Genomic DNA, 13,532 nt, shown 5'->3' with positions numbered 1-13,532 from the left:
ACCAATATCCAAACATGAGATTTTAAATCTACAGATGTTTGAAAAAGATTTTAAAGTCAAATAAGGTAGAAGATTAGGAGCTCTTTACTCCCAGGGAATTTCACATGCTTGAAGAACAGCAATTGCTTTGTCTTCTGCTGAAATGCTCTCTCTCTGGGGTAAAGAGAAGCAGCTGTGTAATAACACATAGTGGTGCCACACAGGAACTTGACAGGAAAGGAAAAATTGCATGTGAAAGCACAGCAGCACCAGGAACTTCACTAGACATACTGTGCAGTCATTACCCTTTCAGATTTTTGGGACAGAGATGGAAATTAAGCTTCCTGTAGCACAGGGCCTTTAAACACTCCTTGGTGGCAAAGTCTGAAGTCTGATATCTTGTTTGAAGCCTGGCAACCACCACCTCACAGGGCCCTTTGCTCTGATGCTGTTGCTGCTGCAAGTGCTGTTCTGATGTCACAACAGCAGATACAAGTTCATTCACGAGCAATCTCTGGTTACAGACAGAGTTTGCTGGTGCAAATAACGTTGGCTGCTTTAAAAAAGGGAGTGGGGTAAAAAAAAGGAAAACAAAAAGAACCTAGAAAAACCAAAAAAACTGGGAAAAGAAAATGCAGCAATCCTAACATGAATCAAAAGCTGTACCACTTACTGAGTTAACAGGAAACTGAAATGAGATAACAAATATCTGGCTCTGGATGAATATTAGAAGCTCATCAATGTTTTACTTGCTTCATAAGGGGGGAAGCACAGGGTGAAAATTAACACTGCTGCTGGAAATCTGAGACAAGTAACAAGATTCACCAGAGGCTTAGGAGGTGGAGATGGATTTGCCCATAAAGGAATTTTGCTACACCTAATTAAAGCATCAGTAAATGTAAAGGTCATCCAGAGAAGGAACAGTGAAGCAGTTCTTTTGGGGCTCACAAATAGCTCACACCTGCAGGAGAGGAGGTGATCTAATAAATCATCAGAGCTGTCTGTTTTGGACAAGTAGCCTCTGCCTGAGCAGCCTGGGTGTGGAGTGTGACACACTGTAACTAACCTACAGGCCTGACCAGGACAGTAAAAATCATTGAAACATAAAGGTTGGAAAATTGAGATCAAACATTGACCAAGCATTGCCAGGTCCAGTGTTGAACCATGACCCTAAGCACCACACCTACACAATTTCTGAACACTTCGAGGACAGTGATACCATAAAATCCCTGGATAGACTGTTCCAATGCTTGACTACCAGTGAAGAAATTTTTCCTAATATCCAGTTAAGGTTTACTTGAAGGCTGAAGACACAACTGAACAGAAGCTCTAAAGTCACACCAGGGACCTGATCTACACCCAAAAAGCTGCAGCCATTTCCAGCAATTTGTGAGTCAGTTCTGCTGCTCCAATTGACTGTATATGGACACAAGGTCCATAATCTCAAAGAAATGACATAATAAAAAAATCAGCCAGAAAATCTTTGTGGTAAGAGGTGCTTACCAAACTCAACAAACACTGTGATGGCAACTGCTGAGTGACCACTCCCTATCCAAATCTTCAAGTGCAAATGAGCCTTCAAAATATTGAATCAACTGACCTATATGGAAAAATATTAAAATGGTAGTATACTGGGCAAGAAACAAAACAAAGACTTGCAATACAAAAGAAGATCCAATGGGCAAGGTTTAGACAGCCACCATGCACTTAATGTCACACCATTGGTTTTTTAAAATTGCATTTAAAAAGAAATAAATGAATTAATTTCAAAAGGTTTAATTTCTTAAATTTCTTCTCTATTTCTTTATTCATATACATGCCATATTTTTGAATGAAAGTGGGAATAAAGGCGACATGTATCTTACATGTCCAATGCTCCTTATATCATCTCGGGCCATTTAAAAATACTGATAAAATACAAAATATTTTTAATATATTTATACCAATCACATTTCATTTGATCATATCTCCTTTAAAGAGGGTTTGTTCCACTTGGCACTCTGATTTCAAGATTTCATTTCCTTTCCTGAAAGGAAAAATATTCCTTTCAGGAAAGGAAATAAAATCTTGCAATTTTCATAAGGATCAAATCGGCCAGGTTTGTGCCATCTCTGTGCACTTCATGGCGTCTCCTTCACTTTTCTTGTTTTTGCCTTTTTCTTCAGGATTTTCTCTCGTCACTAGGGAGCATTTCATTTCTTCCATTGCTCAGCCTGCTGTCTTGCTCAGCATTCTTGCCTGATTTGGGGTCATCTAGGGCAATAATGATGACAGCTTTCTGTGCCTTTCCATTGCTCCTCATTTCATCTCAATCCATTAGGTTTGAATCAGGCCATTTGCAGATTTTTGGCTTTTTTTCCCATCGTATTTCATTGGATCATATCTCCTTTCCCTAGGGTGTGCTCCACTTGGTTCTCTGATTCCAAGATTTCATTTCCTTTCCTGAAAGGAAATGAAATCTTAGTGTTTTAAAGAAGAGAAATTTTTCGTGGTTTGTTCCATCTCTGTTCATTTCATGTCATTGCATTTTTTTTTCTTCTTTTGCCTGTTTTTCCTTGTTGTCTTCTTTTTGTCTGGAGCATTTAATCTCCTCAATTTGTTTGCTTTTTTTATTTCCCTACTTTTTTTTGTCCTGTTTCATAATAGTTATTTTTCTGTCAAGTTTCCGTCTATTTCACTGGTCCTTATTTCATTTCAGTTTGTTTGGTTATATTTTCTCCTGAGGTTTTTTCATGAATGCATTTGATTTGATGATTTTTTTTGGCTTTTTTTTTTCTTTTTTTTTTAGGAACTCTATTTTTTTTTGTCTTTATTTGTCTATAGTATATGTTATATTAGAAAATTTTGAACTGCCTAAGTGTCATTGCCTTTTTGTGAGAATTTACCTGTCTTAATCATATCTATAAATCTTTCCATCCTGTCTCTATTATAACTATGACACTTTGTCCTGAGAATTAAACTTCTGATTGTTCTTTTGAAGGTTATTGATACACTGAGAGGCATGTCTTTTTCTATAGGTTTTTAGTTTTGATCTTTTTGTATTTCAATACCTGTTACATGGGGCTAATAGGACAAAGGCATTCAGAGATATATGTACTAATGCAGAGTTGTGTTCTGCTCACTAGACTTGAAATACTCAGTAGGTTCTGAGATGAAAATAAATAATATATTGTAGTCTGCTAGATTTTGTGATGCTTTAATACTGAAAAACTCCTTGAAAATAATTTCCTGAATATATTATATAAATTCTGCATTTGTTCTCTAAAGTTACCTGTAGTAGAACAAAAGATCTGGAGGGATAATTTATCTGTAGCACTGTACCTCAAGCACCATCTGATTAACAGCATTTCTACTGACACAGTCCTTCACTGGAATGAGCAGGTTTCAACAGTGAAGGACAATAAGAGGACTAGCACAAGGAAATAAACACTTTCCTGCTGAAATATGCTGATAACTCAACTTATTTCTAATCAGCTCACTTAAAATTAGTGTTTGCACAGGACAGAAGACAGAGAAGGGAGCATGAACTTAATGTTTAGTGTGTTTATTCAAAATTAAATTAATTTTAAAACTCTATTAGCAACTACAGTTAGTTTCAAAGCCATTTTTGTGAGTCAGTAAGGAGGTGTGAGATAACCTGAGGCAACCAAATGAGGCTCTTGGCCTAGGAGCAGAGCTCCTTACATTTCTCAAGGTAACAAAATCACACCTGGCACACTGCTCCCCTCTCTCTTCAATTGTTTTCTACCACAACTGTCTATAAAGGAGCCTAGAATAGCTACAGGCCAGACTTAGGGTCACATTATCTAGGTCCAACACATCTGAAACACATAAACCTCAATAGACAGTGATGCTGTGCAGATGCTTCCAAACTACTGAATAAAAGTTGTAATGGTCCTAAGTCCTGCTGGCTAAGGGAGAAATAAAGATATTCAAACATCTTTGTTTTACCTTGATGGATTTGAGAAAAAGTAACAGCAAGAAAGCATGAAGAGCACTTTTAACCTCCTTCTCATGCATTTTTTTCACAGAAGTGGAAGGACCTGCATTGGTTTAGGTTCCTCTCAAGGACCTTTTGTGTGTTGGGTAAATGCTGACTAGTACACTGTCCTGAAAGAAAGTCATCCTTTAAAAAGATACATTTTTGAAAAGAAATTTTGATATAAGTTATTTTAAAATTAAAACAGTAACTCTGTTCCAATGCCTTTTTTCTGCAAACCCATATTTTCCTCAGAAAATTTAAGCTTCCAAGAAATATTTCACCAATGCTAAGCTTCATGCTTGCTTTAGCTCTTTTCTTGTATAGTGCAAAAAATTATCTACCTGCATCACTACTCCCTAAACAGAACAGTTTGAAAATTAGTAAATTCTTTAAGTGTTACGAGCCACAGAGGTATAAAGTCTTAGATTTTCATTAGCAGAAGTGCTTCATATTTTCTCTTTCTTAGTTGAGAGATACCCTGCACATATTCCAAAGAATAGATAATGTTATTTAATAGCTCTGGATAACTGGATAAGTACACTGGAGGTTTTTATTTTCCTTCTGTGTAACATCTAGTGGTTATTAGGGAGGACTGGATACTAATATTTCAAACACTAGACTGAAAGAGGAAAACTTTTACTTTGCATTGTTCTAAGTATTTATGCACAGAAATTAATCTGCTTTTTCTGGTCTCTTGGCTTTCCTTCAGAATTTAAAGCTTTCTCTTGATCAGTGACTAACATTTACAGCATAACTATAAATTCATAGAATCATTGTATAGCCAGAGCTGGAAGAGATTCACAAGGACCACTGAAGTCCAAGTCCTGTCCCTGCACAGGATAGCCCCAACAATACAGATTGAGAGAATATCCTAAATTGGAACAGAAATTCTCTCTTGTAAAAGTCCTTTCAGCCAATATTCTACCTAATCCTGAGATTTAAGATGCTTACAACCAAAAGCATGTGGCTCTGTTTAACAGAAGGCTCTGGAAACAAATACTGAGCATGAAAGCCTCTTGATCGATGCACATACTAAAAGGCTGATTGGGAAATATTTGAAGCAGAAGCCATCAAAAAAGTTTGCCTTTGTTCGTTTCTTGCCTTTTTTTTAGGGTACAACAAAGGTGGTTTTGGAACTGAAATATGAGTGAGATTCATCATGCTTTACTTCTGACATCTAGGGTTTAAAAATTCAAATAAGTTTAATCACCCACATGGGTCAAGGGGGAAGAGGCAGGTGCTTTCAGAGGGTGAGTCAGTCCCCTGAGCTCAATTCATTTATCTCTCAAAAAGCATTATTTCTCTCTCTGATTTATCATTTGAGATAGTTTCTCTTGGTCGATGATAAGGGGAGCCTGAGCAAACAGTCAAGGGTTTGTCATCTGAGCTGTACATACATAAGTCAGAACTAAAAAATCTAGCATATTTCTTTAACAAAATTAAGAGCTTTCTGTTAATTAAAAAAAGTGAATAGTGTCTTTTTAAAAGTGTGCTTTGTGAGGTTGCCACAGCAATACCCAGAATTTCTAGGCGCAGCCTGCATAAGGAACAAGTGTCAGCACTAGTAAATACCAACTGATACCCCTTTCAGTTTGCAAAGACAGTAGGATGTGTAGTACATAGATAACACAGAGAGAAATGGAGAATTCACCCCTGTGAATAAAAGGAATTTTGATCATCTTAACTCTCACATATTACTAGTCTGAAAGCCAGTTAAAGAAAGTAACAGCGAGAATTATTATACAACAATCATTGATCCATAACTCTCAAACTCAGACACAGTTATTAGATCACACAGTCTTGCTGCTACATAGAAAAAACAAAAGAAGCCCATTCTTTTCTTGTGGCTTGCTGCTGTGGCTAATCACTCTCATTTGAGCCTAATTTCTCATTTAAGACTGCAGGGTTTTTACTCAGCATTAGTTCTTTTTTTTCACTACTAGATTAGAGTAATTTAGTATGTGTTATTTTCTCCCTGTGCGAGCAATTACAAACCATAATCAAGCTTTTTTAGTCTCTCACAGTAAGATATCACCTTCTGTCCTTTGAATTATTTTTCTGAAGGGCCCTTACCAAAACCATTAAATTATGTACACATGCCTATAAATATTATTCAGTACACAAAGTGACCTTTCAAAGGAATATTGATTGTGGCATTTATGAAAGTTACATGCTTATATCTTTGAAGTGTTATCGCCAAAAATTAGTGCTGCTGTTCCTACTATGTGAGGAATTTCAATGCCAGGCCAGTTACATATAGGCAGAAAAAAAGTTAGTTATCACAGACTGCAACTGTGCCCTGTGTTTATCTTGCCCCTCTGGACTAGGATATATCACTTCAACTTCCTAACATCAAGTATGCTTCAACTGAGAGTGAACTTCAGAGGAAAACAGTTGAAATAGCCTAGACAGAAAAAAATCCCAATAATAATAATAATAATAATAAAATAATAATAATAGTAATAATAAAATCAGCAGCTATTGCATGGCTCCACAAACTAGTTTATGGAAGACATGCTCTGGAACATGACGGTTTTCCTCTTATATTCCAGCTTTTGAAATCCAAATTGTCTTTTAGTATTTAGCTTTCTTTTTACCAACCACTTCTCAGTTTCGTGTTGCGTAATATGCTCATATTATTTTTTCATTTTCATTTCCTCAAGCCCATAATTAGTCTAATAAGGTAAATGCATTTCATGGCTGCCACCATCAAACACCACAAAACTTTGCTACAATCCCTTATGCATTCATCCTGTAGCTCATTCAGGAGAACTGCCTGAGGATCAGCTCTGCTTTCTTGACTTATTCATTCTGTCAGTCTTAGAGTGATCCTATTTCTGATGTGAAAAAAACCCCCATAGTCTTAGTGAATAACCAAAAAACCCACATACACTTTTCTTATTAGTAAGCTGTATGAGAAAATCATCACTGAAGTATTTTAAATATCTAAGAGAATTTTCTATTTGAACTATTTGAAGTTAGAGCCTCAAGTACTGTAAAATAGTGAAACTGTGCATGGTATATGCTCTAAATTTGAAATTTGAAAGCAGGTTTCTGCAGTCTTATTAGTTGCTTATAATTGATTGGCTCAGTTGGTCAGAGCACAGTGCTGGTAACACCAAGGTTGTGGGGTAAGTCCCTGTATGAGCCATTTACTTAACAGCTGGACTTGAGGATCCTTGTGGGTCCTTTCCAACTCTCCAGGAATCTGTAAACTTCTATTAAAAAGATTAAGGTCAACTTTCACATCTGGACTATTCTGATAATCAACATCAGTCAGATAATTTCCAGTTTACATGCAGGTAGATGTCTATAGTCTTCTTATTTGATTTCAAACTGCAATTAACTGTCTGAAAGGTCTGTCGAATTTTTCAAACAGTAAATATTTATATTGAAATACAAATGTTGCAAAATTATTTAGCAAAAGCCCATAATTCATGAACTGGTAACAAATGTATTTTCCCTTTTTTTTTTTTTTTTTTTTTTTTTTTTTTTTTTTTTTCCAATATCTTAATAAGAGTAGTTAATTCTGAGATGGAGTCTACAGCTACCTCCAAGCTAAGAAACTTCAACTCTTAATAAAGGAACAAAAAAACAAAGCAGATATTCAAATAACTAAAAAGTGTTCCATCCTCCTGATGTTTGGGACATCAGGACCTTTTGTGCTCTTGCTGTTGATCTGGTTATGAAGATCAGCACAGTTACCACTGACTCTTTTGCCACAGAAGATAAAAAACTTGAGTTCCTGGGTTACTGCTTGACTAAATATTTGCAGCAGTTTACTGTGTTTTGTCTAAGTGAGAAAAAAATCACTCTGTGGAGCTCAGTAAAAAACCCCACAACTTCCCATTATCTTCACAAAGAGACCAGAATTTCACTTCTGGTGAAAACTTTTTTAAATTCTAAATTTCAGTAAGAACATAGATAAAATTATTTAAGCTATTTTATGCCAAATGGTTCTAAGCATAAAGAATGGGTTTAGTATTTAACTTTGCAAAAGCAGAAACTGTAAGTACTGATTTACATTTGATTTTTCTCTGGGTAATAAGATCAGAATCTTGTTTTGTCAGGACTTTTAGCTCAGTGGCTATCTTGAAAGAGCATGAGTTTTTCTGATTACTGTATATATAGACTCCTGATAAATTTTGTCATAAAGCTTTACTAAATATAAATTATTTTAATTTCATATTTTTCCAGTACATCTTTGACCAAAAAGTTAAAGTGTCCATTAAGCCTATTTCCTAATGTCCTATTTTTAGGAGTGTCAATGTCTCATACTTTTTAATACCTTTCCACTGATGAGAAAAAAAGACCTAAAAAAGAACTATGCAGCAAAGCAGCTTTATTTTGGCCCTTGGCTACAGCTTAAACATCTTTAAAATCCAGGTTTGCCAGAGATGTTCTCTTGACTTGCAATCATGTGGAAAGCCTGCCTGAAGACAAGGGTCAATGCACAATAAAATATCTGAGGCTGCACAAACATTTATCTTCACAGTATCTGCTTTAATACTAAATACCTTCAATAATTACCAAAGGGGTTTTTCTTCCCATTAAACAAATGCAGCTTAGACAAAACTGCTGAGCTTGTGAAAGCAATTCTCAGCCCCTTCATCCAATTAGTCTTTTTCATAAACTTGTAAAGTCAAAGATATTTAGATTCTTGGTGTACATTTACTGCAGCTGCCAGGAATGCTGATGTTCACAGATATTGGAAACCTGGAAATTCTACAAATTTGGCCTTCTAGCACACATTTGTGAACTTGCTACAGAAATCCAATTATAACAGCTAAAATAGCTTTAAAAAGATCGCAAAATTCTGTGTGTGGAAATCTGAGCAGAACAGATTTGATTTTATTTATACCAAATCATTATATATGGATTTTAAGTTGAGCTTTGCATTCTGATCTTCAAATTTTCAGTTCCTTCATTACCAGAAGGATGAAGTTACAACATGGAATGTATGTTCTTCAACATTACTTAGAAAGGTGTCTGACCTCAAAGTATGTTTTAATTCATAGTCATGGAACAAGCATCTTTTCATAGATATATTATTTATTATTGAGGTATTATGTACCTCAAAGTGGGGTCATCCTTAAAAGAGCAGACACAATGGGAAAGGCTGTGATGCAGACTAGACATGTCATTCAAAGTAGCAGGCTCATGTCATTCCTCAAAACCTTTGAAGTAAATTGGTGTCACCTATAACTGAGACCGGGGAACAGAGCATCAGAACTGTCCCACAGTGTAGCATCACTGTGGCAGCACAAGGCTGCACTGCACATGTGCTCTTGAAATGAGTGACAAACAAGACCAAGATTTCACTAAAAACACAATCACAAAAACTTAGATTTTTATCTAGTGATTATAAAACCCAGAAAAAATGGAGAGACAGAATCAGAAAATGGTTTGGGTTGGAAGGGCTTGAAGTCCAGGCTGCAAGGAGTCCTTAAACTCTTGGTGAAACAAAGCAAAGTACTTGTAACCCCAACAGCTGGATAGCCATAGCCAGCCCACTTTGACCAGACCCCAGTGGCTCCAGTTAGGCCACTCAGCAATCAGACAAGTCCCCAGAAAACCACATTTGCTAGATAGCCTCGATAGTCACATGATAAGTCATACTAGCAAACTATTTTAGCATTGCCATTAAGCAGCCCTGTTGTGCATGACTCCAGAGTGGAAGGTGATACTTAACTGTCTGAGTAGTTCATAGCACTTCTCAAATGAGCTTGTGCTGGTAGTCCTGGTGTCCAAATTACAGAAAGTAAAATTGCATTCTGCTTATCTAAATTCCCCACACAGTATCTATATACAGTTTTTATACTTGGTCAGGTGCTGTTCCACACCAGAGGGTCCTGCCTGTCAGTCTGAAGGAATCATTATTATATATCTCTTTTGCTTATTCAAAGAAGTTTTTTCTTGATTTTGCTTTCACTTATTTAAATAATTACTATTGCTGGCTGTAGAAAACAGTTTAGAAATGCAGTTTTAGCACAGTGAGAGATGAAGGCAGGGAAAACCTCTCCCGATGGTGAGATTAACTGACAAAATCACCTTAAATATTCAGAGGTTAAAAAATACAGACATTTTAATGGTCAGTTTTCTAAGTATATTAAAAATTGCCTTACTCAAGATAATTTGATTGGTACCACAGTTAATAGGAAATCTTATTTTTATCCACATCCCCACAACTTCAAAGCTATTTTTCAGTAGTCAGTATATGGATTAGAAGTTATGAAAACCTGTTGAAGAGGCAGAATTTGATGTGAAATTCTCAACTGGTATTGTCTATGTTCAAAACAGCAACATCACAGAATGAAATATGCTTTTGTTTGCAATAAATTGAGATTCAGTGAAGAAAAATGCATCTGATGGAACCATAATTGATGAACGAGGCACACATGCCTTGAAAGCAGTATTTATCAAAAAGAACACAAGAAAATAAATTATCAGAACTTTATTTTCTTTACAAATTATCACAATCACAATTAATATAAAACAAAAAGCACTGAGGAAACTTGACTGTTGGATACAAGATTTATCAAGGTGTAAAAGCCTCATCCAAGACTCTACTACTAGAAAACCTGTGACTGCGTATTAGAGAAAAGATTTCTATGCATCAAACACCAAGTGAAAGAGAATAAGCAGCATAGTATAATTGACAGGGATTAAACACCTTGTTATACAAGTTTTTGGAGGAAATGGAAGCTGGAGCATTATTTCTACCCAAGAGTCTTGTCTGGAGCAGACTTGTTTACAATTAGCTATTAATAAAAGCTTCAGCAGAAAACACCAATCTTCATGTTGACTTATCCATGTTGTTCATACATTAGACAAGCTATTTCCAAAAGCATTTAAGTTCTAGTCATGAGACTTCACACACTCTCTTACACTTGCTGTATAAGGCGAAAAAGAGTCACTAAAGAATGGGAGGTTGCATTATTGCTTTGTAACAGGAACTTAGATGGAAATTCTTTATTGAGCTCCAAATAAAACATTGTTGCATGACTATACAGTTAAGAGTTTCAATATACAATTATTTTAAAAAGTGTATGCTGTTATACACTTTAAGGCTTTCATACAAGAAATGCTGAGCAGGATTTTGATACTCGGTCTCATCAGTGTCTGAGCACACGGGTAAGTCCAGTGCTCTAAACAGTCCATAATTAACATGGCAGAAGTCCCTGAAAAAGAGCAAAATACACTTCATTTGTATATATCTTGAGACTAGAAATCATGAATTTTCTGAAGCCTGCCAGACTGTAAGTAGAGGAATCAGACAACTATGCATGTAATAAATGTATGTAGATCTAGGCAAGCATTGCAGAAACTGCTATCATTGAAATTCAGTGGAAATTTTATAAAAAGATTCAATAAAGGAAAATTATTGATATGAGTAATTATGACCATTAACATTACTTTTTGACCAATAACATACAGTAACAGTCCAGTGTCAGAGTGCAAAAATCTATTAGAATGAAAACAAACTTCTGAGTTTGTCACAATGGAAGAAAGGCTGCCTTCTACATTGATTTTCTTTCATTTAGAGACCTTTTTAGATTATTTTTCCCTCTGCTCAAAATCAAATGCATTTAAGAGACTACTCAACAGAAAAAGAAAAATACCCACAAGAGAAATGCAATAGTAGAACAATGCTAGTGCATGTTATTTGAGGAAAAGCCAAGCTAAATTTTGCACTGCAAAAATACAGTTTTGAAGAATATTCAACACCATTTGTTTGAACTGATGTAGCTTATTGTGCACACATAGGACATGAAAATTGATACAACTTTTTTTTTTTTTTTTTTTTTTTTTTTTTTTTTAAGAGGCATAGAAACACATTTTCTTAGGAGAAATAAGATGTATCAATGTAGAGCAATGAAGGAAGACTTAATTCGTATGATAATCACTCAGTGGTGCACTTGGAGTGAGCCTCTATTATCAGGGAGACACATTTTCCCAGCCCAAAAGGAACCAAAAACAAGTTAAGGTTCACTAGGACTTCAGGGCAGAGTAGCAGAGCAGTGGCACAAATCACACATGCTGATCACACGTTCATCCTCCATGCTGGAGGCAGTAAGAAAATATGGCATTAAATAAAAGAGTTGGATAAACAATACAGAACACTGAAACCACTTCTGATTCACTTATTTATCTACTAGCCATCCTTGCTACTAGGCATTCTAGTTTCAACCCCTGAGGTTTCATTCTGTTTATTAAATATAATACATGATGTTTGCAGATGAACAGTTGCTATGTAATTCATCATGTGATTTAAGATGTGACCAGAAGGAGAGAGTGTGCCAATTGTTATAAATATTTTTAAAGGGTATTTATATATTCAGTTTTGCCATAGCAATTCTAGCAGCTGGTATTAAATCTTTGTCCTCTGAGCCCCAAAGGGGAGAAATCTTCTTCAAGCTCTCCTACTCTTAGAGTCCTTTGATTTAAGCCCTTAAAATGCTCATAACAGTTCTAAAGCCATTTTGTATGTACAAAAGGTTCCTTTAGCCTGTGACAGCAGCCTCTTAAATTTACTGCAGTACATAGAGGCAGTGCAACTTATGCAATATTTCACAGTATAGAGCTCTATTTATCTGAGCCTTGTCAACTAAAAGCACTGAGATCATGAGGTTAGCAGGAAGAATTACTGTTCCAAGTAGAAAAAAATCTGTTTTATTTAAAATATATACCATCTGAGCATAAATACAGTTAGATTATTTTTTACGTTATATATTGAGTTGACCAGAAACAGTAGAGCCAGCAATTCTTTAGCTAATGTTTCTTAATGGATTTGTTTTCCTTCAATTAATGCCAGAAATCAGTCTGCTACTTGTGCAGAAATGCTTGGCTTTGAAAATCAGATTACAAAAATGTATTTTTTGTATTTTAGACATGTTTGTTGATCAGATTAAATTCCTATTTGAAAACTACAAACATCAAATTACATTTGGTTTCTTCAGCTTCCTCTGTGCAATCAAACACTTAATTGTTTGAGATGCTGTCAAAGCTACGCACACCCTTCAATAAAGTGCCAGGGGAGTGTCCACACACTGTGACAGCTTAAGGTCCTGATTACTGAAAGTTTAAAACTATTACTTTTCCTACCAGAACTGAACACAGACAGTGACACCTAACTTAAAGTTTTGTGCAGAATTAAGGACCTGACCAAAAGTTCTGTTATCTATCTAATAATTTCACAGATGAGTAAAGATACCTACCAAAGCATCAGAAGATTAGGGTTTTTGTTCTCTTGGCTGTCCAAGGAGGTGAGTTTCCTGACAAGAGAGAAAAAAGAAGAGATGTTTTTACTAAGTTTCAAAGCATTCCAAATAAAAATTAAAGAAAACAATGTAAATCAAACTATAATTAATATAAACAATGCTTAAAAAAAGCTTTAGATAACATTTGCTATGTTTAAGTTACTAGAATTTATGGAAAAATAATATATTACAAACTATTGGTTATGAGGTTTTACAGTTGTTTAATAGGGAATAGTTTGTCCAAATTTAACTAACTAAGCTAAGGCTTTTTAGATGACTAATACCAATTAAACGTTTTAAAATGAGAATTT

The 13,532-nt window shown here is 35.4% G+C and overlaps 1 protein-coding gene across 1 annotated transcript in view; it reads right to left on the bottom strand.

Moving 5' to 3' along the window:
• Positions 1 to 10,425: 10,425 nt before the first annotated feature.
• Positions 10,426 to 13,532, bottom strand: part of KHDRBS3 (KH RNA binding domain containing, signal transduction associated 3) — a 90,411-nt gene continuing 87,304 nt past the window's right edge. The window contains exons 10-11 of the transcript XR_010745443.1: positions 13,180 to 13,236; positions 10,426 to 11,142 (exon numbers count right to left, since the gene is read on the bottom strand). The gene's annotated coding sequence lies outside the window, so the exon portion shown is untranslated. The remainder of the gene's footprint in view (positions 11,143 to 13,179; positions 13,237 to 13,532) is intronic.

This window comes from Sylvia atricapilla, chromosome 1, assembly GCF_009819655.1.
Source record: "Sylvia atricapilla isolate bSylAtr1 chromosome 1, bSylAtr1.pri, whole genome shotgun sequence".
In the NCBI taxonomy this organism is placed as follows: domain Eukaryota; kingdom Metazoa; phylum Chordata; class Aves; order Passeriformes; family Sylviidae; genus Sylvia; species Sylvia atricapilla.
The sequence above is the reverse complement of the archived record's forward strand: the minus strand, read 5'-3'. Positions and strand labels throughout refer to the sequence as shown.